The 25,353-nt window shown below is 38.7% G+C and overlaps 1 long non-coding RNA gene across 1 annotated transcript; it reads right to left on the bottom strand.

Moving 5' to 3' along the window:
- Window positions 1-9,803: 9,803 nt before the first annotated feature.
- Window positions 9,804-25,325, bottom strand: LOC127034638 (uncharacterized). Its single transcript, XR_007769447.1, has 3 exons — window positions 25,116-25,325; window positions 17,194-17,302; window positions 9,804-9,953 (listed from the first exon to the last, which is right to left on the bottom strand). It is a non-coding gene; the product is annotated as an uncharacterized LOC127034638 (long non-coding RNA).
- Between the last annotated feature and the right edge of the window lie 28 nt (window positions 25,326-25,353).

Here is a 25,353-nt window from a genome sequence, read left to right as displayed (position 1 = left end):
AAATCGACTTCTATTAAATCAACCTAATTTCGTGGTGTAGACATACCCTTTGTCACCTCACTGTTTAAACCCTTTCCAACTCATGTGTGAATATCGTGAACAGCACAGATCGCAGTATAGATCCTTGGGGAACCCCTCTATTTACCTCTTTCCATTGTGAAAACTGATAATTTATTCCTACCCTTTGTTTCCTATCTTTCAAAATCCTCTATTAAAAATCAGCACTAATCCATAATGCAGATGAAATAGAAATCCAAGAAAAGGTAAAAATGTCTAGACAGTTGGGTTTACAGCTGGTCTGAACTGGGTAACTCAGCAATGTTTTTCATAAGTGCCTATCGGGTATCCTGAATTTCTGACCCTAATATTAGAATGCTCTTAGCCCATTGACTAAGTGCAGCTCTGAAAAACAAGTGATGAAAGTGGAAAGGATATTATGTTAATTATAACAAATAAGACTTAGAATCATAGAATATCAGGGTTGGAAGGGACTTCAGCAGGTCATCTAGTCCAACTCCCTGCTCAAAGCAGGACTAATCCCCAACTAAATCATCCCAGCCAGGGCTTTGTCAAGCCTGATCTTAAAAACCTCTAAGGAAGGAGATTCCACTGACTCCCTAGGTAACCCATTCCAGTGCTTCACCACCCTCCTAGTGAAAAAGTTTTTCCTAATATCCAACCTAAACCTCCTCCACTGCAACTTGAGACCATTGCTCCTTGTTCTGTCATCTGGTTATACTGAGAACAGTCTATATCCATCCTCTTTGGAACCCCTTTTCAGGTAGTTGAAAGCAGCTATCAAATCCCACCCCCCTATTCTTCTCTTCCATAGACTAAATAATCCCAGTTCCCCCAGCCTCTCCTCATAAATCATGTGCTCCAGCTCCTAGTCATTTTTGTTGGACTCCTTCCAATTTTCCCACAGCCTTCTTGTAGTGTGGGGCCCAAAACTGGACACAGTACTCCAGATGAGGCCTCACCAGTGCCGAATAGAGGAGAATGATCACGTCCCTCGATCTGCTGGTAATGCTTCTACTTATACAGCCCAAAATGCCGTTAGCCTTCTTGGCAACAAGGACACACTGTTGACTCATATCCAGCTTCTCATCCACTGTAACCCCTAGGTCCTTTTTTGCAGAACTTCTGCCTAGCCACTCGATCCCTAGTCTGTAGCAGTGCATGGGATTCTTCCATCCTAAGTGCAGGACTCTGCACTTATCCTTGTTCAACCTCATCAGATTTCTTTTGGCCCAATCCTCTAATTAATCTACTGAGTGTGTTCATCCCATTTGTATGTATGTATCATTCTTGTATCTGAAGCTAGAAATATGAAGTATATCTCTGAAGTCCTATTGTAATTATGCAAAGTGTGGGCCATTAATGATGGTTTGGAAGCTTGAAGGCTCCCATTGTCTAGGACAATTGGTTGTAAATGGCTCTGTTTACTTGCAAACCACCCTGAGTATGTGCAGACCAGCCCTGGAAGAAAGAAGAATGAGGTCTCACAGGACATGTGACCATGTCGCATGATGCAGAAATCCATCTTAAATCAGTTACTTTTCCATTTAGAAGGAGGGGTAGGGACCCAGAGAGACAAAAGATTCCTGCCTTGGGCCACAGCTACAAAAGGGGGTGGAACAGAACAAAGGAGGCTGCCAATAATGATAAATCCCCTAGTTACCACCTGAGCTGGAACTAACAAGGACTGCACCTGGGGAAAAGATTGGGCCCAGACTAGGAAGGAGTCTAGTATGTGAAAAAAGCTTATTGGAACATCTCTGAGGGTAAGATTTACCTGTAAACAGTTTCTTAATGTATTAGGCTTACACGTGTGTGTTTTTGTTTTACTTTGCATGGTAACTTACTTTGTTCTGTCTGTTATTACTTGAAACCACTTAAATCCTACTTTTTATACTTAATACAATCACTTATATTTCTTAATTAACCCAGAGTAAGTGATTAATACCTGGGAGAGCAAACAGCTGTGCATATCTCTTTATCAGTATTATAGAGGGCAGACAATGTATGTGTTTACCCTGTATAAGCTTTATACAGTACTGTATTTCATAGCATGTTGGAGTATCTTATTGTAACCCTTTGATCTATGAATTAGAGATGGACAATTTTTACTACAGTTCTTAGTCATTTGTTTCCATGTGATAAACCCTTCAAAGCTTCACAACAATCTCATGGGACCTATTTCAACACTAGCGCAAACAAGCACATCACTACTGAAGCCAATGGAGTCATACTTCCATATACTGGCAGTGAATTCAGCTTGTATTTACTTCAACAGGTGCTCAGTTAGTACTAAAGAAAAACTCAAAGTGGCTTATTTTAAATGAAACACATGCCTTTTGCAGAGGATTAGGATGACCCTTTCCTAAATTTTAGAGCATGAGAATGCACAATGAGACTCAGTGGAATAAGCATTCTAAAAACGTAGCCCATTCTCACTCAGAACTTTTTGTTGTGTGGTCAAGTGGAAGACAGAGCAAGTAGCATTTTCTTCTGTCTTGTGGTTTATTTATATGAAACAATTATTCCCTAACTTTCTGGGCTGCTGTATTAACCTGGTTAGAATTGTTCTGTGGTCATTAAATGCCCAGACATGACTTTATGCGTTGTTGTGGGGAAGGGAGAAGGCAGAGAAAATTTGTTTTTTATTATCTGTCTGCTTGCTTATGCATATGCTGCAATTTGTAATCACACACTGCTGTTGCTACTGTGAGTCATCTGTCATTATTGTGTTACAAGTGACCATGCTGACACTAAGCAATCTTGATTTTCAGTGCAGCTCCTTCAGGAAGGACCACTACTGAGGTCAATTATTTCATGCTAATGGCAACTCTGCCAGGTATTTGTGCTTCATTGAACAATCATGTTGTTATGGCAACTAGGGTTCTATAAATTATCTAAAAAACAGCCAGATTCACAAGTGTTGGGTGCAGCAAGTGGAAAATACTGTTTTCCTTTTCAAAAATTTCATTTGTATTCACAAATGCAGCCACTAATTAACAATGTAATCCAAATGTTGCAGCCATATTCACTTGCACAGTAACTGCTATTTGGGGCAAATCCTCTTTGGTGCTGATCACAAGTACATAGGCTTGACACTGGAGGCCCAACAGAAGGGAGAAGGAATCCTTGAGTGGCAGCTGAGCCACATTGGCCATTATTTTAGCTTCATCAGTGTTTGGTCAGTTGGTAACCCATCTTTTGAAGTGGTATATGACCAGTACATCTACATACTTCAAGATCCACTGGCTCCTGCCTTTACCTTCCTTGAGGCCCCGACTGCAGCCGTGCCCTGGTAATCCCCAGGCAGCTGAGCTCTGCATCATGCAGGCAGCGTACACCAGGCTCCTAAAATCTTGTCCTGTCTATGCAGTTGAACCAGACTGGCTGTGCTGTGGGACAAGGCTGTCTGTGGCTGTGGAGAAGCAGGAAGGATGTGCTCCTTTAATGTTGAGAGAAGGAGGACTGGAGAGCTCAAGGGATTGGTTATAGGGTACAGAACCTTTCTCTTCTACACAGCTAGTTAAAATCTTGGTGGCTTTTGAGAAATGAATTGATAGCCTTGATTTTTGTCCACAGTACAAAAGCACCTTCACCTGCTGGCTTGAGGAGACTTTACACCACCAGTACATCTTTCGATACTATCTCTGTGGGTTAGAAGTTCATTTATTCAATGCTTCTCCCAGATAAAGTCCCCTAGGAAAGGATATAAAACATATATAAGCCCTTTAGCCTTCAGAAGCTCTGCTATTAGCCATCTCATAGGAAATAACATGCTTTGGGCTAAAATCAGTTTTCAAAAGTTTCTGAATATTATTCAAAGCTGAGAATTCAACCTAGGCTCTGAATAGAATAGGGAAAAGGGGTTTAAAATAGTCTTTTGTCTGAGCAGTGTCAACTTCAGAAAGTCAGATCAGACAGTCTTGGGCTTAAAGAGTCAGTATACTGCCAACTCCTGCTGGCTTTAGGATCAGAAAGCTCTCAGTATTTTTCATGTATTAAAACTACTTTTTAAATAATACATTTAACCTGATATCTTGTGTAAACTATGGAATTTAAACACTATATAGTACTTAATATGCTATCTTTTAAAAATAGAAAGAATAGTCCCTTTATGCAAAAGTGTAATATTATTGAATAAATTTAATAAACTGTGTTATTTTAAAGCAATCTTGAATGCTAAAGGTAGTTGGCCTGATTTATTTATATATAAATACAGTTAGATAAATCTGTAATGGCTCAGTCCTGCTCTTATTGACGTCAACCGCAAAATTCCCCATTATTTTTAATGGGGTAGAACATGGCCCTTTAAAGTCGTAGAGGCCGGGGCCAGTCAACTTTAGTTACTAAGTAGGCACATCTGAGCAAGGATCAGGTGATTCCCCTATAAACAGCAGCAGAAATCTGCTGAGTTAGAGTCCCAAAAGTTCCAACCTGTCTCATGTTCCGGGGCCAGAAACCCTCTATACGTTTCACAAAATGCCCACAACAGGGATCAGCTCTTAACACTTAATGCTGTTTAGTCCCAGAGGTATTGAACACTGGGGGATGAACTAGTGTCCTTTGGGGACAAGACATCATGGTTAAGAATCTAGTCCTGATATTCAGTCTAGTTTTTTCCTTTGTTCAGATCCTTCTATTGCCCCATTATACCCTTTTGTACAATTCTAAATTGTTCCCCTCTCTACTGTGGTAACCACTTACAGGAACTTGAAGAAAGTAATCACGCTCACCTTCCCCCTGGCTTTCATTTAGGCAAGCCATATGTATTTAGTTCTTTTAATCTTTCCTTGGAAGCAAAAACCCTCCAAATCATTCTTGTTGCTCTTCCCTTAATTCCTCCAATTCAGCAACACCTTTCTGGTTTCATCAAATGAATAGTTGCCACTGGCAACTTGCCAGGCTGTTGGATCATATCTTTCAGGCCTGATGCCTGAATCACAGTCTATGTGGCTTTATCAGAGTCAAAATATGCAGCTTTAGGGGAGCAAACTGCTTCTGCCCAAGGTAAAGGTATATTGTTTATTAAAAAATAAATTGGAGAGCTACAGGAGGATGTTTCACCATAAAATAAGATTTATAATTGTCTTCAGTTTAAGCCAATATTTACATATATAAAAGTTTGTAGGGAGAAAATCAAGTATTGCTAAATAATGCATTACAGGGACATTGCCAACTTAATTTCATTGGGTTTGCTTGTGTTTACTATCCATTGTTTGTAATACTCTTAGAGATGTGAACACACAAGATTTTTACAGTATGATTCTGGCTCTTCCATTTGGCAAAGGTTGCTTTTTTGGGGACAGGGCAAAAACCTGAATATATATTGATTGAAATAAACCTACATTTTCCTTCCCACCTTTACTCTTTATTTAGGTACCAGCATCACTAATAACATCAGCACAACCTGAAAAAATTTATTTGTGATATTGCTGTGGAACTAGTTAAAGGAGAACAAGGGAAAAGTATTAATTTGTATAGAATCTACTCAGTGACTATTCTTTTATAAAATGTTTTAGTTAGACCAGAACTTTTCATGAAGAGATACAACTGTAAGATTTCAGTTAAATAATTTTTTAATCTCAAAATTGGTGTTTTGTGAGCAGCCCTATTCAATTGTCTCAGGCCAGTTCAGTACATTGCTGTCAAGTGCTAAGTTGATGGTGCTCAGCACCTCATCTGATCAAACCCAGTGAGATTTGAGGGCACTTGTCATGGTGCAATACAAACAATAGCCATACATGATCTTGTACCATTTTTCAATTAATGATCTCAAATAAGCATAATACCGAAGCATTCAAGTGGGGAGGTATTTAATTATCTTTAGATGTCAATTTTAAAATTAAATTTTCTATCATGCAGCCTAGATTTTCAAAGTGTTATATGCTAATCAGGAATTTAGGTAGAGCATCTGCACTAAGCACTCTTTCCCTCAGGTAGTTCCCCACAATGGGTACTTTAAATGATCACTCCCCTTCACATGGAAGTCTATTGAAAATGAATGTTGGAAATGGGAGTGCAACTAGATACTGCAAAAATGAGGCATATCCTACATTTTATGAGACCACCTCAGAAGTAGAAAGAAAATATTTCAAGACTGCCACTGTCTCAAATGATACAGATATGAGGAGGATTGTTTTCTCTGACTGAAATGGGTGCCTTTAAGACAGGTAAATTGGAGACATCTAGGCTTTTGCTAGAACAGGGAAACTTTCATACCAAGCCCCAAACTGATTATTCCTGCCTGATTTCATTTCCCTCAACCCAATCTTCTGCTCTAACTATTAGACCACACTTTCTCTTCGAGTCAAGCAGCTGTAAGGGACAAAATGCTTATTGTTTGCTTCCTCCTATTAGAAATATTAGACTTCTGAGGCTGCATATTAAAGGTTAAAGCATAATTATTCTATACCATTTCATAGACGACACAGATGGGTACTGGTTATCCTATAAAAGCCTGAAGAGAACAGAAGGACACTGATACTGCTCCAAAGAGTTTGCAATCAAAATTTAAGATAAATCACAAAAAGAAAGAGTGCTAAATAGCAAGACAGGAAAAGGAAGGACAAAGGTTCAAGTAATCTTACCTGGTGAGATTTTAAAATTTAAGAGCCAAATCTGCTCTCCATTGTAAATGGGGACATACCAACATGAGGTTTTTTTGGATTTTTTTTTTTAAAGTCCAAAGTCTTTCTTTGCTCAGGTTAGGTGGATACAGTCCAGAAAAATTGGCTATAAACATGGCAGCAGAGCAGGGAAAATACATTTCTGATTGTTGCAAGACACTCTCAGAATATCAACTCCTCCTGTACTACTAATTCAGTGATGGATCATAATAGATCTAATTTACTGGCCATGTTACATAAAAACAAAATCAGAGAACAAGTATGGTATTCTGTGAAAATGAAATCTTTCTTGTAGGACAGGTTTGTTGGGGGTGTTCTGTATAAAGTTCATACTTTCTTTCAAAAAATGACAAAAAAAATCTAAAGATAAAAAGCTCCCTTTGTTTTCCTGCCTCTCCTACTAACCCTTAATACTGCATTGTACACGTCTAGATATTTTAGAAAGTGTGCAGACCATATTTGTCATTAATATATTCTGTATCAATTATCTACTTGCACACAGCTCCTGCGTGGGTGAATTTCAGATTCAAGAATGTCCTCAGTAGATTCTGCCCTTGTTGCCCTCTTTAAATTCACTTTAATTATTCTGTATAAAAAGTGGCAGGCTCTCTCTCATACCAAAGGAGAGTTATGAGAAAATTGCTGCAGTCTTCTATACTATGTATAGTATAGCCAGCAGGTACTATTCATTGCAGCATCTTCTTGTTTATACCTAGCCGACTAACCTCCACATAAATAATGGAAACAGCTACGTGTTTGCACTACGGCATTGTTTATTTAGGATTTCAGAAGTGACTTTGCAGCAAAAAAGACAGTGTCTAACCTAAATAGTGAGAGTCTGCAATCTGCACTGGCAATGCTATTGTACCACCTTGAAGCTTATTCCTGCCTTTCTCATGCACTGAAAAGCACCCATGGATGTCCTGATGGGAGTTGTGTGTGCATGTAAAAAGTAGGATTGGACCCTTGTGATTTTCATTCCCTTGGCACATGCTTCTATATATTTTGTTTACCCAGAGTTGCACTGCTCTCTCCTGGTGACTTACTGCCTCAATGAAAAGGTCCAGTCAAAACAAACCACAGTACTCTAAAAAATTGAAGTGATGAGACTTTCATAGGCATATTAATTAAATAAGCCTAAATTTATGCTCCTTTTGTGCTGATCTTTAGATGAGATCATTCATATCTATTGAGGGTAACCTCAGTGGTTTCCAACCCTTTTATTGTGGGCATTCTATGTCAGTCTACTTATTTTTCCATCTCTATGAATCAATGAACTATTTTCTTTATATCGTGTTAGAGGACTATTCTATCAACATGTGAGGATTTATGGAAGCTATTAACTGCTGTCAATGGGAGTTATGTATATGAAATGCCTCGATTTTGGGGAAAAAAGACCCCTCAATTTCTGACTCCAGATTGTAAAGGGCATGATTTACAGGTCATATGTGAACACTGAAAGCCTATCAAAGTGTATTATATTGAATCTTGGCATAAGATCTTTGCTTCTCAGGTCAGAAGTGGTTGAAGTATTGTGGATATGGCTTGCTCAGTTCTAGATGGAAGAGAGGATGGAGTGCATTGTACCACTCCAATGGTACCCTGTACTAGATAACTTGTGTACAAAAGGACAGTATGAAGGAGGCCTGGATTGTTTACTTGCCTGCAAGACGTTGCTATAGGTTGGCCTGGTTCAAGGGAAAATCCTGCAGGGAGAACAGAATAATATCATCTTATCTATGGACATAGAACCCAGAAGAGAGAAAAATCATCTTATGGGTTTTGTCAAAAAACTTCTGTTGGTCCTGGCCACCTCCAGGTTCTCTTTGCTTGTTCTGTTTTGTTATAAAGGTAAGTATTGATCACTGGCACAACTTGCTTGCTTGTCTTTTAGAATTGATTCATAAAATTGGAAGGAGAATGTATAATAGAGGAATCCTTTGACACTGCCAGAAAAGTAAATATCTCCATCTACATTTCAAATAGTTCTCTTAAAAATCAAAGCTCTTCATATTCATGTATTAGACTGGATCTCAAGTAATAGTACATGTACCAGAAATGATGGTTCAAGCTTTTGTAGCTAGTAGTGTGAGCTGTCCCTACTTTAAGGACTGCTTTTGCAACTTTAGTTATATTGACTAGCATTCATTTATGCACACAGTTGCTGGAGAATTAACTGAGTAAGTGCAGTTTAACCTGACTAATATTAGCAGAATTTGGCCTTTAATGATCAGCTGCTGTGGAGAACTCAAGTACCCTACCAATGCCTGTTTCCTGTCCTATCCACTTATGAAGTTGGATACTCTTACATGTCATCAAGCTTGGATGACATGTAAGACACAGGAACAGCCCAAGCTGCATCTCAAGTCAAAGCATGTTAAAGCAAATAGGTAGAATAAGGATTGTCTTGTACAGCTGAGGTCTTAGACTGGTAAGCTGGTTTTATAACTTACAACTTTCTGGAGAACTAGAGTTGCACCAAAAGGTTGGGATATACTGTATTGGATATAAACACTTTTATCCAACAAAACATTGATGGCTTGTCAGCATGAAGGAAAAAAACTCCTTTATTTATCCAAATACTTATACTGTCATCACTGTAGCATCTGAGCTCATCCATAGGGATTCTGTTCAGCACGATTGTCATTCAGCAGACTCTAAAGGAACACATCACAGCAGACTTCCAGACCAAATTAAATTGCACAAACAATACAGAAGACTTTCAGTCTGTCTGAACAATAACAATCCTGCATCCATACTTTCATTTTGTTTTTCTAATTTTTCTTCTGACAGCCCATCAACATTTTAAAAAATATTATAGTGTTACTGATGCTTGAGCCATTTGACAGCCACTTGAAAGAACCCCAGCAGATTTTGCTGATTATTTTATTTGACCTGACTTAACTAGTTTCCTCTGTTGAAATATCATATCTCAATCTGTAACTCCCAACATAGACTATGTCAGGAAGCACAATATGTGCGGTGTAGGCGAGTGCGGGTACTTAAGCTGTCAAAGGAAATCAATTATAGGAATTCTTGAATTGCGCATTGGATAAAAAACAGATGACATAGCTTTACACGTGCAAGTGTGATGTAAGCTTTTTAATTTAAATCCAAAAATTTCCATAATCACAACGAACATTTGACATTAAATACTATAAATTGCCTAGGCATAGTGATTTTTGTACATTTGAAGTACTGCAGTCTCCTCTTTATTTTGGTGTGGAGAAGATGTGCAAATAAAAAAGTGAAACATTCCCATTCTGCAAACATTGTGTCCTCTGCATAGAACTCATGCAGATGTGGTCCCTTAGGAGAGAAAGAAAGAGGTTAAGGAAAAAGATTAGTTACCAGTTACTGGTGTTCTCCTAAAGTATTGCTTTTGCTGATCCACACTGGGTGTTGTGTACCCTGCCATGTGACCACAGCAGCCATTGTAGTAAGGCAATTATCCATTAGAGGCGTACCACTGATCTGGCACTGAGCAGGAATAATTTAAGAAATACTGAATGTTGATGTGTTTGCTGTATGACTACAGTGATTTAGCTCCAGAGGAGTCTGTTTGGAAACATTTAAGAAGGAAAAAGAATGGCTTAAGATAAGCCAGCCCTCAGCAAACACATGAGAGTTGTTCCTGTCTTGATCTCTTACAGGACTGATTTTCACCAGAAGGGTCAACGCCTGGGGGGAGAGAACGATAGCAAAGTTTAAAGTTCATGTTCGTTCTCTCTCAGCACTTGTTGTTCAGGCACCCACAGTGGAGGCCTCTAAATTAGGCCTGCCTAGGTTACCAACCTTTAGGTAAAACACCTGTGTGTGTAGATGGATTTTAAAATCCCTTTTTTTCCTTTTGCTTTTTTCCAACTGTTAAAATAAGTGATACTTTTAAGAAGGCTGTTTGGTCACTATAAGCTACTAGTCATATTAGGAAGAATCACAGGTACCTGAACTTGGTTGAAGCTGCAGGGTATGCACAGTGGATACAAATGATTCTATAGCCCAGGGCCCTATCTAAGAGTGGGAGAATTGTGAAATTCCACCGGGAGATAGGTAAAGGCACTAAGACCTGAGATGGGCATACTCAGGGTACATCTAAACAGGGCATGAGTCCACTGACTTGGGCTTGAGGGGCTCAGGCTCTAGGGCTGAACAACTGACATGTAGACATTCTGGCTCGGGCTGGAGCCTGAGCTCTAGAACCTTTTGAGGGTGGAGGGTCCCAAAGCTCATTTACACAGCAATTTTTAGCCCCACATCCTGAGTCAAGTGGCCCAGGCCAGCCGTGGCTGTGCGGCAGGTCTTTTATCCCTGTGTAGACATACCTTCTGAGGTCAGAAAAGGGACAGAGGTGCAGCTAGCTCTGTAACTATGAAAGGGTGCATGCCTCTGTCCCTCAAATCCAGTATTCTAAATCCAAGAGTATAAAAGCCCAGCCTCCTACTGATCCCTGCATTCATCTCTTTATGATGGCCCAAGATGACGGAGAGCCCAGTTCTTTGCACTGGTGTTTTTATTTTTAAATGACAGCTAGTGTTCTCTTTCAGAAAAGTTGCTAGTTAATAGTGAAGATTACATAGTTGGTATAAATCTCCAACTGTTGGCATTTAAGTTTGACCATTACAACCTGATGTGAACAAAAATGCAAATAGTTAGCTAATTTGTTTAATGTTTAGAAAATGTAGGTGTCTTGTCAAGCTTGTGAAGCCCCCAAAATACCTACCTTCAGCTGGTATGCCACTCTCGGTAAAATCAAGCAAGAGGTAATTTTAGACATATGTCCATGAGCTTCTAAAGTAGAGGGATCACATGCTTCATCACATATATAGGCCAAGCTGTATTTCCAGCCAATAACTCTTGAACGCCAGATCTGGTCAATTCCAAATTTCAGGGAATGTTCTAGGCCTCAATGGACAGAACCCTACTGATTTTAGAGAAAATCAGAACAGGGAAATTGGGGAAATCAACGTAATAAGGATGGGGGAAGTGGATAGGTACAGAGCTCCTGGTAAGAGGAAGAGGGGTAGGTTGCAGAAAGTCCCAGAACTAGGAGGGGATGGGAGAGTAGCACACAGGGAGCATGGAGGGCTGCAAGGAGTCCCAGTGTGTACAAACAGCTTGATCTAAAGAAGCAATGAAATATGCTGGTTTATTATATTATAACTGATAGGCAAACCATTAAGAGGAATGTCAAGGATCTTAGTTTTCTCCCCATATCCCTCAGTGTTCTCAAAACACAAAAAAAGTCAAAGAAAATATATGTATTTTATTTTCAAAAGCTCCAAATGAAGATCTCTTTGCAATTCTGAAAGTGGGGCCTGTGGACACATGAAAGAATCTTTGAGCCAACTGCATCCTTTATAAGTGAAAAGATGAGCAAATTGCCACCGTCCCTTCCCCTCCACTCATAATTTGACAACTGTCCCTAAAAACAGAGAAGATTTGAAGGCAAATGTCTTTGGGATGTGGTTTTCCAACTGGAGCTCTGAATTCTATATATTATCTCTTTCCAGGTAACAAAACAGCAAGCTCAAACCATCTATTACAGCATAAAATCACGTATACACAAATAAAATTCCTGTCAGATAAGTTTAAAATTCAGGATGAGGAAGCCCAGATCCATCACTTTAAGAACCAACACTAATAAAAATAGCCTTTTTTAAAGGGAATGTTTTCTACAGAGGAACTCCCCTGCCTAGTGCATTCTCTCTTTCAAGGCCTGATATTTTAGTTACTTTCCTTTGGCTGAAGGGGATTAAACATGATTCTTCTGAGGACCATCAGTGGTGCTCTGTGATCATAGAGCAGGGTTGTTGCAGTGACACAAGGTGCTTTCTTTACCCCAGAAAAGGAGTATGCTGCTTCTGGAGGCCTTCCAGTTCAAGTAGCAAGGGAAGAGGTTAGTGTTTTGATTGGGAAAAGGGATGTTAAATTATTGTATGTTTAGTTCTTTCTTACAATGTCAGGAGTGTTAAGAAAGGGCAGTAGCGTCCCCAAAAGTTCAAAAATTACATTTTGGTCTTGCAATGGCCTAAGGGCCAGCAAACAATTTTGGTCAAATTCAACCTTTTTTACTGCTGAAGTTCATTCACTTCATTTGCCATTGTTGTCTTTGTCATATAAAGCATACTTTAAAAATATTCAAACACAAATTAGTATGAATAACTGATTTTAGACTCAAGCTATAGCCCTTGCAAAATAGTGAATATTTCTTGGCCTAATCTGACAAAGCAAACAGGACACAACTGCTAATTCAAAAAGAATTAAATAAAGTAACATGTAGGATGTCACTGAGTTCTACAAGACAGGAGAACCACACCCACTCAGAAAAAGAACATCTTAAATATACACAATACCAAAATCGTGATTCTGAATAAAAAGGCAGCTAATAATACCTGAACTTCCTGAATAGTTGTTTGCAAGATTCCTTGTACATAATCTGTCACTGCTCATCGTGATGGTTTTACCTACATTGTGAACAAAGCACCAATATTGTTCATTTGTTCTTTTCATGCTTACCATCACATACATCAGGTTATAGTGTACAGATAATTATGCTTGTTGGAATTTTTGGATTAATTCTCTAAAGAGGTTTCAGCTTCTTTCTTTTAAAGTAATCAGTCATGTTAAGCTATGACTTTACTTTTGTACTCTTTGTCATAAACACCAGCAAATGAAACAGACTATTATGTATAAGTTCTTAGAAAAATGATTTGCCAGTGCCAGACTACATCATTAAAAACAAATAGGCTTCTCTCCTTTTGTACTTATTTTACATAAGAATCATCCTCCTTCTGGCTTGCAGTATTTTTGTTGCTAACTTGTAAGTGTAATCCAGCATCTTTAGTTTTGTTTCATATGACAGAACTCAGCCCTATTCATTACATTTTATTCATAACACCCATTTACAAATTCCAATAACTCTTACATGGTAGAGAGCCAAAGAAATGCCTGGGAAGTGGAGACTTGACATAAATGAGCTCTTTTATCTTTTGATCCACAACTCTGAAATCCTTATTTTCAGATCTTAAATATCCATCTGTAGATGTGTGATCAATTTTAAAAGACAAAGAATAAATTATATTATGTAACTGTGGTTGTGTTCCTCAGCCGCTCTTTAAAACTGACCTATTTTTAAAAAATCATCTAAATTTGAAGGGGAGATGAGAGTATTTCCCAATCCATTAGAAACTTGGTTTCAGTGATGCTTCTTCTTCAGCCCCTTCTCCAAAAACATTAACAACTTGTTGTTTTGGCCCAGCCTAGTCCCAAAATAACTACTTCCATTTTCCTATATAATGCAGTTTAGACAGAGCAATAGCACCACACAATTTACATCTAATTTCAGAAACACCTAACCAACAAACAGACTCCAAAGAGTCACATCAGTGTAGCAACATATATGTAAGCTGTAACGCCATCTAGCTAACTCCCAAATTAATTCACATCACTGCACCTTTCTGGAGGTCAGCCAAACAGAGATGCCGTATGTGTCTCTATAACTCATCAATATTAGAAGAAGATATGAATTGTTTGGCACATCTTTCTGTCTCTGGCTGATGTCCAAGACAGATTAATCAGAGAAGAGCACATCACTTACATTAAGACATTTGGGGAATTTTCTGAGCATCCCCCTTGATGTCAATTAAGTGGATGGGACAAAGTCAAACTCCTGCATTAGGAGCAGGATATAGCCAGCAAAAAGTATGGAACGTTTACAAGGTCCCCTATGGATCAAAATTGACATCTATGCAAAGTCCAGAAGAGCCTCCCATGAGCTACTGGCTAAGGAGGCCAATTATTTTGTTAAATTGAGCTCTAACAAAGTGTTTTCTCCATAGTATTTTGGGTTGAAGCAAGGAAAGGATCTGAATAGCTAACAAAACACCCATTAGCTTGCAGACTGCATTTCTTCTAGGAAAACAAAAGTGCCAGTTAGAATTAAAACTCTACCAATCAGTTTTGTGATGGCATTTAACATCTGTCTGTTTCAGTCTAAGGATGCACTGCCTGGTAAAATCCTTTTGTTTAAATACTCTAAAAAGAACTTTACAATTGGTATCTTCACTTAAAACTTGCAACTAAAATAAATGGATTTAGGAATCTTTTAAACCATTAATATAGCTAAATACTGGAACAGCTGTACTTTTGAAGACTTTGTACATTTCTAGATGATAAAAATAATTGTAGTTTACGTCTAAGTAGTGCAAGTTCACACTTCTACATACTAGTTTTGTCTTTCAATAAGTTGTTTTTAATATTCCCCTACTTTCCATGCATGTTTTCTCTGCCAAGCTGTCCTTTCTTCATGCTTTCCTTTTTGTAAAATAAAGCTGTTTTGTCTTAAAAGCCTCTGATACCTTGTCAATTTTGCTTTAATTAAGTTTTCTGCCATTTGTTGGTCTGCAACATATGATTCTCATTGTGTCATGATAGATCTAGTATTCAGCTGTTACACAGGATGTTAATGTGAACACATCAATATTCACGCTTCTTGATAGATCGTGAAGCTTAATAAATCATTTTTGCAAAGTCAGTGGTGTTCTTGTCATAGCATAAAACAAGCTAGAGGATGAGGTATGTAAAATGTAGGTTGTTTGTTTTTATCTAGTTTTTATTCCAGACATAAATAAGATTTGTCTAGTAATAGTGAACTATTTGTTTTATTATAAATATTAGGAAAATAAATGATTATTCTTACATTTCAGTAGTTATGGGGCTACCTGCACCTCTATGTCTTTCTGGTCCCTGAATGCACCCAATTCAGGTGTTTGGCCTCTTGTCGTTTCTGGTGTCTGTCATCTTGTGATTCTTAGAGCAGGACCCAGGTGCATTACCCTCTGTATACCAACCACTTAACCTGCAGGCCCTCTCTTTAGAAACCTATGACCAGTGATATTGACCAGCAACCTTTATAAAACAAAGTATTTTTATTTAGTAGTTAGAACAAAGCATCCGAGAACAGATTTAAAAAAACAAGTAGCCTATACACTTTTAATCTAATTTTATGCTTCACTACAAGCTGTTAGGTAGGCTTTCCTCTTACATCACAGGAATGAAACTGAACCAATTTATGGTTTCATAGCCAGCTCAAATCTTGCTGGTCTATAGGTCTCTGTTTGATAGGGTGACCAGACAGCAAATGTTAAAAATCGGGACAGGGGGTGGGAGGTAATAGGAGCCTATGTAAGAAAAAGACCCAAAAATCGGGACATCTGGTCACCCTACTGTCTGACTCATCCTGTTCAAACTGGGTTGGGTGCTCCCCACAAGAGCAGGCTAGAGCCATTAAGGCTATTCTCTCTGCAATGTCACTTACATGTAATTTGTTAGATGACTATTAGAAAGGGCCTTTTCTCTTTGTTTCTCTAGGCAGGTAGGCTGTGTTATCCAGACAAATTTCTAGGCTGAAATATCCACTCCCAATTACAGGACAAACACGTCATATTAATGACAAATGCAGATACAGTATTAAAATCAAAGAGTACCCCCATACTTGTCAGGAGGTGAATGACATTTATTGTGATGAGGTGACACTTCATCATAGGCTAGAAATGATTAAAGGGCAAGTCAGGCACATTCAGTTCACCTGTGTGGTAATCAGTTACTTTTCAGCCAGAAAGGGTGAGACTAAGAAGGATCTGGTAATCACCAAGACACTAAGGCCTCAAAAATGGGCTAAGAGTTCAGTCTGAGGAAAGAAGCCAGAGAGCAGATTTGTATGAAAGGCCTAAATACTGTTAGAAGCTAGAGGCCTGGATTAACCCAAGTTACCCAAAAGGTCACCTTTCTTTCCCTTCCCTCTGTCAGCCTAGGATAGCTATGCTAAATTCAACTATGGCCACTTTATTTCAAATGAGAGCGTTCATATGGTGGCTTAACGTGCTGTAACTAATATGTATGATCTTAACACCTTAGTTAATTTGTCTTAACTTTCCTGAATATCCTCATATACACAAGCCTTGAAACAAGTGAAATTTGGCCAACAGGGAGAAGTTTGTGAATATAGGGGGGAGAACTTTCATGGGAACTGTACCAATAGAACTCACTCCTAGAAGGGATAAGGAAGACCACAGACTTAAACAGCATTCAGAAACAAATGGAAAACCCATTTCTTCTCCCCCTCGATAGTTCTTAACACACTTAATCAAAGTCACTGACATTTAACAAAATTCAGCTACCCTGTGTGATGAAGAAGACATTTGTTGTTAATTACTTGAGGCATTCATATTATGGTGATAAAGGCATAAGTATCTAGGTAGCTTTCACTACCACTGTTCACACTGAATCTGTTCTTTGGAAAAACTGAGTATCAATCTTTGATCTACATAAAAGTTTCCCATTAATTGTTCCTCTTCCCTTAAAACCTTCATCTCTGTCTAGGATCTTAGATACAGAGCACTGTGGAGCAAAAGGATCCTTTTGTGTCTGTCTGAAAAGAGCCTACTATGTTTTCTGGGCCAACGTAAACAAATATAAATAATTCTCCCCTTGGGATTCTAGCACATCTTAAATTCACACACAAAAAGAATTGTTAATTCACTCAATTTACCTTTTGCCACGTGGACAGACTCTTGCTTTGGTGATGTCAGGAGTCCAGTATACAAGATCTCAGCATAAACAAAAATTTAGCAACCAAGGGGCTGTAACTTTGGGGGAGCCTGATAACAAAAGATAAAAAAAATTCATTGTAAGAAGTGTGCTCAAATATGAGTTTCTTAGGATAGAAGTAGTGCATGATTGGTCCGAAGAATAGTATGTGCCCTCACGGTGTGTTCTATAAGTAAAAATATGGATGGAGTTTCAGAATCTAATAGGAAGGTTGTCATGTTCTCTTTTAAAATGTTTTCCTTAAATTTTACTTGTGCAAATAAATATAAAGGGTAAGAATTCTAATAAAAGTGAGTGAACATAAAACAATTTTTCATACTTTTACAAGAGTGCACTGTTTATGTGAAAAGCAAGGTCCACAAAGTAAAACTATTTCCCCATGCTTATCCCCTCCCCCCTCCACCCAGTTCCTTACATCTCCTTGTCAATTGCTGGAAATGGGCCATTTTCATTACCACTACAAAACAATTCTCTTTCTCCTGCTGATAAGGTGAGCTATTAACTAATCACTCTTCTTATAGTGTGTATGGTAACACCCATTATTTCATGTTCTCTGTGTGTGTATATATATCTTCCTACTGTATTTTCCACTACATGCATCTGATGAAGTGGGCTGTAGCCCACGAAAGCTTATGCTCAAATAAATTTGTTAGTCTCTAAGGTGCCACAAGTACTCCTGTTCTCTGGTGATGTTGCCTTAGTTTATAACTGTGGCTGTATCTCTTGTTGGCCCACCATCTCCCTCTGATGGAGGGATGGCTTTGTGAAAAGAATGAGGAATACCTGTGGCACCTTAGACACTAACAAATGTATTTGGGCATAAGCTTTCGAGGGCTAAAACCCATTTCATCGGATGCATGCAGTGGAAAATACAGTAGGAAGATATATATATACACATAACATGGAAAAAATGGGTGTTGCCATACCAACTATAATGAAACTAATCAATTAAGGTGGGCTATTATCAGCTTTGCATAACCTTCCAACTAAACCTACGTACACCTTTTTCATCCTCGGGTCAATAAAACAAGTCCATACAAAACGAAGACAAAGTAGTCGTTCACCAGTTCTGTGTGGGCTCTATATTTCTCTGTGTCATGTCAGGCTCAGTCAGTAGTCTGTTTGTGCCTTTTCCCCTTCTACTAGAGAGTACCAGCTTGCCCCTGCTGCTGAGGGGTAATAGAACAGGCCTCTTCCTCAACTCCAGATTACAGCTTGGATATTCTGAATTGTGAACAAGCATGTCCCCTTCATTCAAACCTTGCTTAACTCTTACGCAGGCCATTTCCTACACAGCCTTACACAAAGAAGCCAGGGATCCAAAGGTGGAGAGACTCCAGTTCCTCCTACTCGCTGAATGCTTCTCCTGGCTATTCTTCTTGTCTGGTGCCTTTTAGCCACCCAGTCCTCTGTCCAAATCTCTTTATCACTGAGCAGAGGCTGCTCTTATAGTTGCTTTGGTTGTTATGATCCCTGTCCCCCAGGGAGTACACTTCCCACAATTTTCCTTTTCTTAAAGAGCTGAGAGCTAGTAGTGACCCTGCACAACAGCACATCCCCTTAAAGAGGCCACCACACTCTTACAAGAACTAAGATGACATATAGAGGGTGTGTCTGTGTGTGTTTTGTTTTAAAGCCTCATGACCTTCTAGAGTATAAATCCCCCTTCTTTTTTACATCCTTGCCTCTTGTCATCCTGTGTCTTATTGTACCTAGACTGCTAAGTTCCTCAGGGCAGGGACTGTGCCTATCTTGTATGAACAACCCCTTGTGCACCAATGATCTATAAATTGCTAATGTGGATGGAGTTTTAGTTGTCTCTGTATTTCTTGAGTTTGTATATTTGATATACTTTAATACTGTGTGTGTGATCTGTATTTTAGATTCTTTTTAAAAAGAGAAAATTCTTATGGAAGTATGAGAACCCAAGCAAACTTTAAAACATGCATTATTTAACTAACAGACTTCAGTAGCCTAGTGTGTAAATAAATACAGGATGAAAACCTGACTCCACTGAAGTCCATTGGAGTTTTGCCATTGACTCCAACAAGACCAGAATTTCACCCACAGTATTTAGACATATACATTGCTGAATAGGGAAGCAACGCAGAAGTTGTGAATTTGAGCATGCCCTATAGTATGCTTTACTTAAAAAATAATATCTCTTTTATCCAAAGGATGAAGCTTACAGTATAACCACAATTATAATGGCTCACTTATGCAGTCATGGGTCTTTACTCAGGCAAAATTGAATAGTTGCATCCTTTTTAAAGGTGAACAAATGTTTTAAAGAAAAATCTCCACAACTTTACTATAAACAGCCAGATGGCCAAATAGATATTACCAGTGGGCAATCCTGCAAATGTTTATATTGAATTAATCTTCCATCCAGCCTTTACCAGTCTTCATGTCATCAGCTTCTTAGAATGCATTGGATAGGTGCACTGTTACCTATCAATGATATCTCCTTTCATATAAGTCAGACTTTACATTGTAATAAATCTGCGGTTACCTAGGATTTCAGACTTTTGACTATACAGAGTACATCATGGCCATTCAAAAATTAATGATAACAGTGCAGTTGGAGTGCCTGTTCTAAAACTATGTAAGAGCTAATTATTTATTGATTATTAAAAGCACTAGGACCCACTACCTGATCCACAAAGGAAAATATCCTGTAGTTTTAAGGGCTTACATTACAATTCACATTCTATTTAGAATGTAAAGATACATGTACACACCAACCCACTGATTACAATACATATTGAGCAGAGTTGTAAGGGCTCTTCATAGCATACAAACTAAGAGTAAAAATTAAAAATCCATTCAGTATTCTCAGAATGTATGGTAATTTACATTTTGGACAAAGGTAGTTATTTTTTACTGAACTTCAGTGAAACGATTATTAATTTATATTTACTTAGTACTCTACACTCTAAAAGATCCTGAAGTGCACCAGTTATAGGCACATAGAACATTTGGAATGCAGCCATCTCAGCATATTACCTAACAGCATGAGGAAGGAAAATCTTGGCCAAGGAAAACCTCTACTCTTATAACAAGAAGTGCTAAACAGATGGTAATCAATATAGTGCATGGTGAGATGTCAAACAAGTGAAGCTGCATATCAGGATCTGGTGAAGAAAAACTAAGAGCTATTTATTCTCTTACGTCTTTGATTGACCTCTTAATTAATTTAATAGTAGGGAATGAGTATTTTGTTCTGTATACTTGCAGGGGTTCTGCTGGTGAGCCTTTAAATTGAATGAGACTAGTCACATTAGTAAGCATTCACCAATCTGGCTCTTAAGAATGGAAGGAATCAGTCTGCTATGGCTGGCTTTTGAAACATGTAATTTAAAACACTGTAGAAGTAGAAGGAATCAACCCTTTAGCTCTGAGAACTTACAGTGATACCAACTTAAATAACAAAAATAAAGCACACTTTAGTCTGAAGCTTCTTACCTACTATTATCACAAGAAACTATTAAGATTACTATAACAAATGTTTTTCTCAATTTTTCAGTTTCTTGGTGCCTTTGATAGCACTGTGTATTCATTTCATTTGTCAGTTTCTCCTGTACTTGTGCATAGTCTCTTGTTTGTCTGGGTCTTTCATAGAGCAAGGCAGCAGGGGAAAAAACTACAAATATAACACTACTTCTAGGTGACTAATGGCAGCAAAAAGGGTGAGGTTCAATGTATCTAGGGTGCCTCTTGACAAATAATGAAACCAGTTCAGAACCCTGGGAAAACTAAATACACCTGCGCTATGTGCCCTTAACAGGGAAAACTTCCCCATGTGCAAGCACTGCAAAACCACGTACAAATAATGGAAATCTTTATTAGGGAAAGGGAATACAATCATAAACTTAGAAAACACAGCAATAGAATATATATAATATTAGGCCTGTTGATTAATCGCAGTTAACTCACATGATTAACTCAAAAAATTAATTACAATTAATTGCAGTTTCAATCTCACTGTTAAATAGAATACCAATTGAAATTTATTAAATATTTTGAATGTTTTTCTACATTTTCATATATTGATTTCAATTCAACAGAGAATAAAAAAATTATATTTTATTACAAATGTTTGCACTGTAAAAATAATAAAAGAGAGAATTTTTCAATTCACCTTATACAAGTACGGTAGTACAATCTCTTTGCTGTGAAAGTGCAACTTACAAATGTAGATTTTTTTTGTTACATAACTGCACTCAAAAGCAAAACAATGTGAAATTTTAGATCCTGCACGTCCACTCAGTCCTACTTCTTGTTCAGCCAATCCTTCAGACAAACAAGTTTGTTTACATTTACAAGAGATAATGCTGCCCTTGTCTTATTTACAATGTCATCAGAAAGTGAAAACAAGCATTTGCCTGGCACTTTTGTAGCTGACATTGCAAGGTATTTATGTGCAAGATATGCTAAACATTTGTATGCCCCTTCATGCTTCAGCCACCATTCCAGAGGATACGCTTCCATGCTGACGACGCTCATTAAAAAAAAAATGCATTAATTAAATTTGTGACCGAACTTGTTGGGGAGGATTGTATGTTCCCTGCTCTGTTTTACGTGCATTCTGCCATATATTTCATTTTTAGCAGCCTCAGATGATGACCCAGCACGTTGTTCATTTTAAGAATACTTTTACTGTAGATTTGACAAAATGCAAAGAAGGTACCAATGTGAGCGATCTAAAGATAGCTACAGTACTTGACCCAAGATTTAAGAATCCCAAGTGCCTTCCAAAATCTGAGAGGGACGAGTTGTGGAGCATGCTTTCAGAAGTTTAAAAAGAATAACACTCTGATGCGGAAACTACAGAACCTGAACCACCAAAAAAGAAATCAACCTTCTGAGTCAAGAAATCTGACTCAGATGATGAAAATGAACGTGTCAGTCCGCACTGCTTTGGATTGTTATCGAGCAGAACCCATGTCCTGTGCAATGGTGGTTGAAGCATGAAGGGTCATATGAATCTTTAGTGCATCTGGTATGTAAATATCTTGTGACGCTGGCTACAACAGTGCCATGAGAACACCTGTTCTCACTTTTGGCTGACATTGCAAACAAGCAAGGGCAGCATTATCTCCTGTAAATGTAAAACAACTTGTTTGTCTGAGCGATTGGCTGAGCAAGAAGTCGGACTGAGTGGACTTGCAGGCTCTAAAATTTTATTGTTTTATTTTTGAATGCAGTTATTTTTGTACATAATTCTACATTTGTAAGTTCAACTTTCATGATAAAGAGATTGTACTATAGTATTTGTATTAGGTGAATTGAAAAATACTGTGGGTTTTTTACAGTGTAAATACTTGTAATAAAAAATAAAGTGAGCACTGTATACTTTGTATTCTGTTGTAACTGAAATCAATATATTTGAAAATGTAGAAAACATCCAAAATATTTAAATAAATGGTATTCTATTAACAGTGCAATTTTTTTTAATCGCTTCACATCCCTTATATAATATAATGTGTGCATGTGTAAGTAAAGTCATCCTCTTTCTAATAATTTTGTCAACAATGCCTCTAATGCCTTCCCACCTGCTGGTGAGAATCTGTGAGGGGCAACAGTCCCTTGGCTGTACCACTCAGCCATCTACCAAAAACATAGTCAGTTTGGATCAGTAACTTCTTGTAATCCCAGCATCTCTTTGCAGGTCTTTCTCCAGTCCCAAGAAGACTTATCTGGTCCAGTCTGGAGGACCACCAGTGGTTAAAGTGGTCTGTGGGTCTGTGTGGGTTTTTGTTCTCTCTCTCTCCCCTTCCCCCCCAACCCCAGTGGGCTGGGAAGGTCTATCATAACATGGGAGCAGCAGCTTTGATAAGACCACGCTTAAAGTGCATCACTTAACAACCCAATTTGATATCTATCTTTCTATCTAGATAGATAGAAATAATATATTTTTACCAGTGTTTGTGACCTCCACTTTTAAGGACTTGACCTACTTCCTGACCCATTTTAGTCATTCAACTTTATTAAAGTCCTGCATAGAAAGGTGCCTGACCAGAATCCCCTCAGCTTTGATGCTGTTCTCTGCACTGTCTCTCACAGCAAAGTCCCCTTGGGAAAGGAACTGAGAACACTTAAGACCCTTGGATAGAGAGTCCTGATTGCTTGGAAATAAGTTCAGAGCAATGAAGTCCACAAAGCCTCTCTGGAAGCCCACTACCCCCCAACCCGAACTCCAACTTCGTACAGTGATGGTGACTTTCCGATGTCACTAGAGAAACGGTGACTAGGTAGCCTATGCAAATAGAGCTCTCTGTGTCAGCACTTTCTCTTTCCACCCAGAGAGTGAACAGAATGCTTTTTCCCCTCCAAAGCTTCTTGCCATAAGGCTTATACAAATATAGGAACATGCAGCTATAAGCATAAGATTTAACTTTATATTGTCCCTTTAAATAAAACAATGCTGGCTGTCAGTTATTTTTAGTTTTTGCCCTGAAACACAAAATACTCAAAAGCTACCTGTAAAGAGAATGTAAGAGCTGTCTACAACAATTTCAATAAACGGATTTTTGAGATTTAAATATTCTCTTGTAGGGTTATGCATACAAAAACCACAACTGTATGGTAATACAGGAGACCTGGAAAGTAGAACTGACTAGTCTAGGATCATTGTTCAAGCTGAGTGAAATACAAATAAATCAGAAGTGAAAATGGTGGAAAGTAAATTAGATTCTAAAACTTTCAGTTTTAGTATCTTGAAGTGAACCTAGATATAGAATTAAAATATTTGTTGTATGATTATCTTAACGGTGTCCTCTAAGTCTCCCTGGGGGGAGGAGTGGAATAAAATCACTAGAGGAACTATATAAAATTCATAATAAAATATGATACAGCAATTTTTCTGTTTAGACCTTAGTATTTATATAGACCCCTTAAACTAGGGAAGTCAAAGTGATTTACATGTAGTCACACAACAAACCATTAGTCCCATATTTTGCTGGCTTGATATGAAGACAATGTTACCATAACTGAAATGACTGATGGATGGTGAGACAGTAAAAAGTTGTTTTGTGAGACTCTACACTGCAATGTGATTATTTTAGGGTTGGGCAGCTGAATAATCTGATGACTGGCCAATTGACCAGTTAAATAATGTCAAAATAATCCTCTTTTAAAGCATTAATTTATTGCAACAGTAATAGAAGAGAGAGACTTTATGGTCTCCAACAGGCTTAGTTTTAGCTATAGACAGATACTGATGCCTAATTACAATAAACAAGTTACTTCACTGAGTTATTTTAATTCAGAAATTGTGAAACAAATTCTAAAAATGATGGAACGGTACCATGATTCAATCAAAAAGGCAGTCTGCTGCCTACATCATGGTATCCTGGCTGGACTATTTGACTATGGTCAACTAATAGGTGGTCAACTGACATTTCTCTGGTCAACTCACCCAGTTGTCAAGCAGAGATAATTTTTAAGGAATGTCTCCAAATTGCATCATCTTGGCACATCACCACATTGCATCCTGCCCCGATGCTACTGGACCAGACCAGTAACCCTCTCACATCGCATAATAAACACGCTGCCATTTTCAAAGTGTCCTGTCACTTTGGCAGGGCAGCCTCCCTGCTTCACCCCCACCTCCCCAGCTCACATGGCCGTGCAGCAACCTCTTCACACGAGGTTGGCGCTCTGGGCAGAGCACCCCGGTGATGCTTGGGAGGGCCCACGCTGCACTGCAGCATTTCCACGCCACCTAGCCAGTGACATTTCTGCATGAGGCTCACGCCACGTTGCTGTGGTGTGCTACCACCTGCCCTCCCCCCCGGCATTTCTTCTACGCGCCACCCTCCTCTGGGGGCCTTTTCTCAGTGCTTAACCCCTCTTGCCTACACTGTGGGCCCAGGCAGGCCTCAGACGGTGGGGTGAGTGGCAGAGCCAGGCGCTGCACGCGGGCTGCCTCTTCTGGGGAGACCAGGACCAGCCTCTGCCTCCAGGAAAGCCCAGTCTCGCGCTCCCTCAGGGGGAGGTCTGAGGAGAGGGAAACGTGACGGTTAGAACCGTTAACAACTCCCCGCTCCTCCCTGCGCGCGAGCATGGGCCTCACAGCTGACTGACTCCACCCACAACG

Source organism: Gopherus flavomarginatus, chromosome 15, assembly GCF_025201925.1.
Source record: "Gopherus flavomarginatus isolate rGopFla2 chromosome 15, rGopFla2.mat.asm, whole genome shotgun sequence".
Lineage (NCBI taxonomy): Eukaryota > Metazoa > Chordata > Testudines > Testudinidae > Gopherus > Gopherus flavomarginatus.
This window is presented reverse-complemented; position numbering and strand designations above follow the sequence as displayed.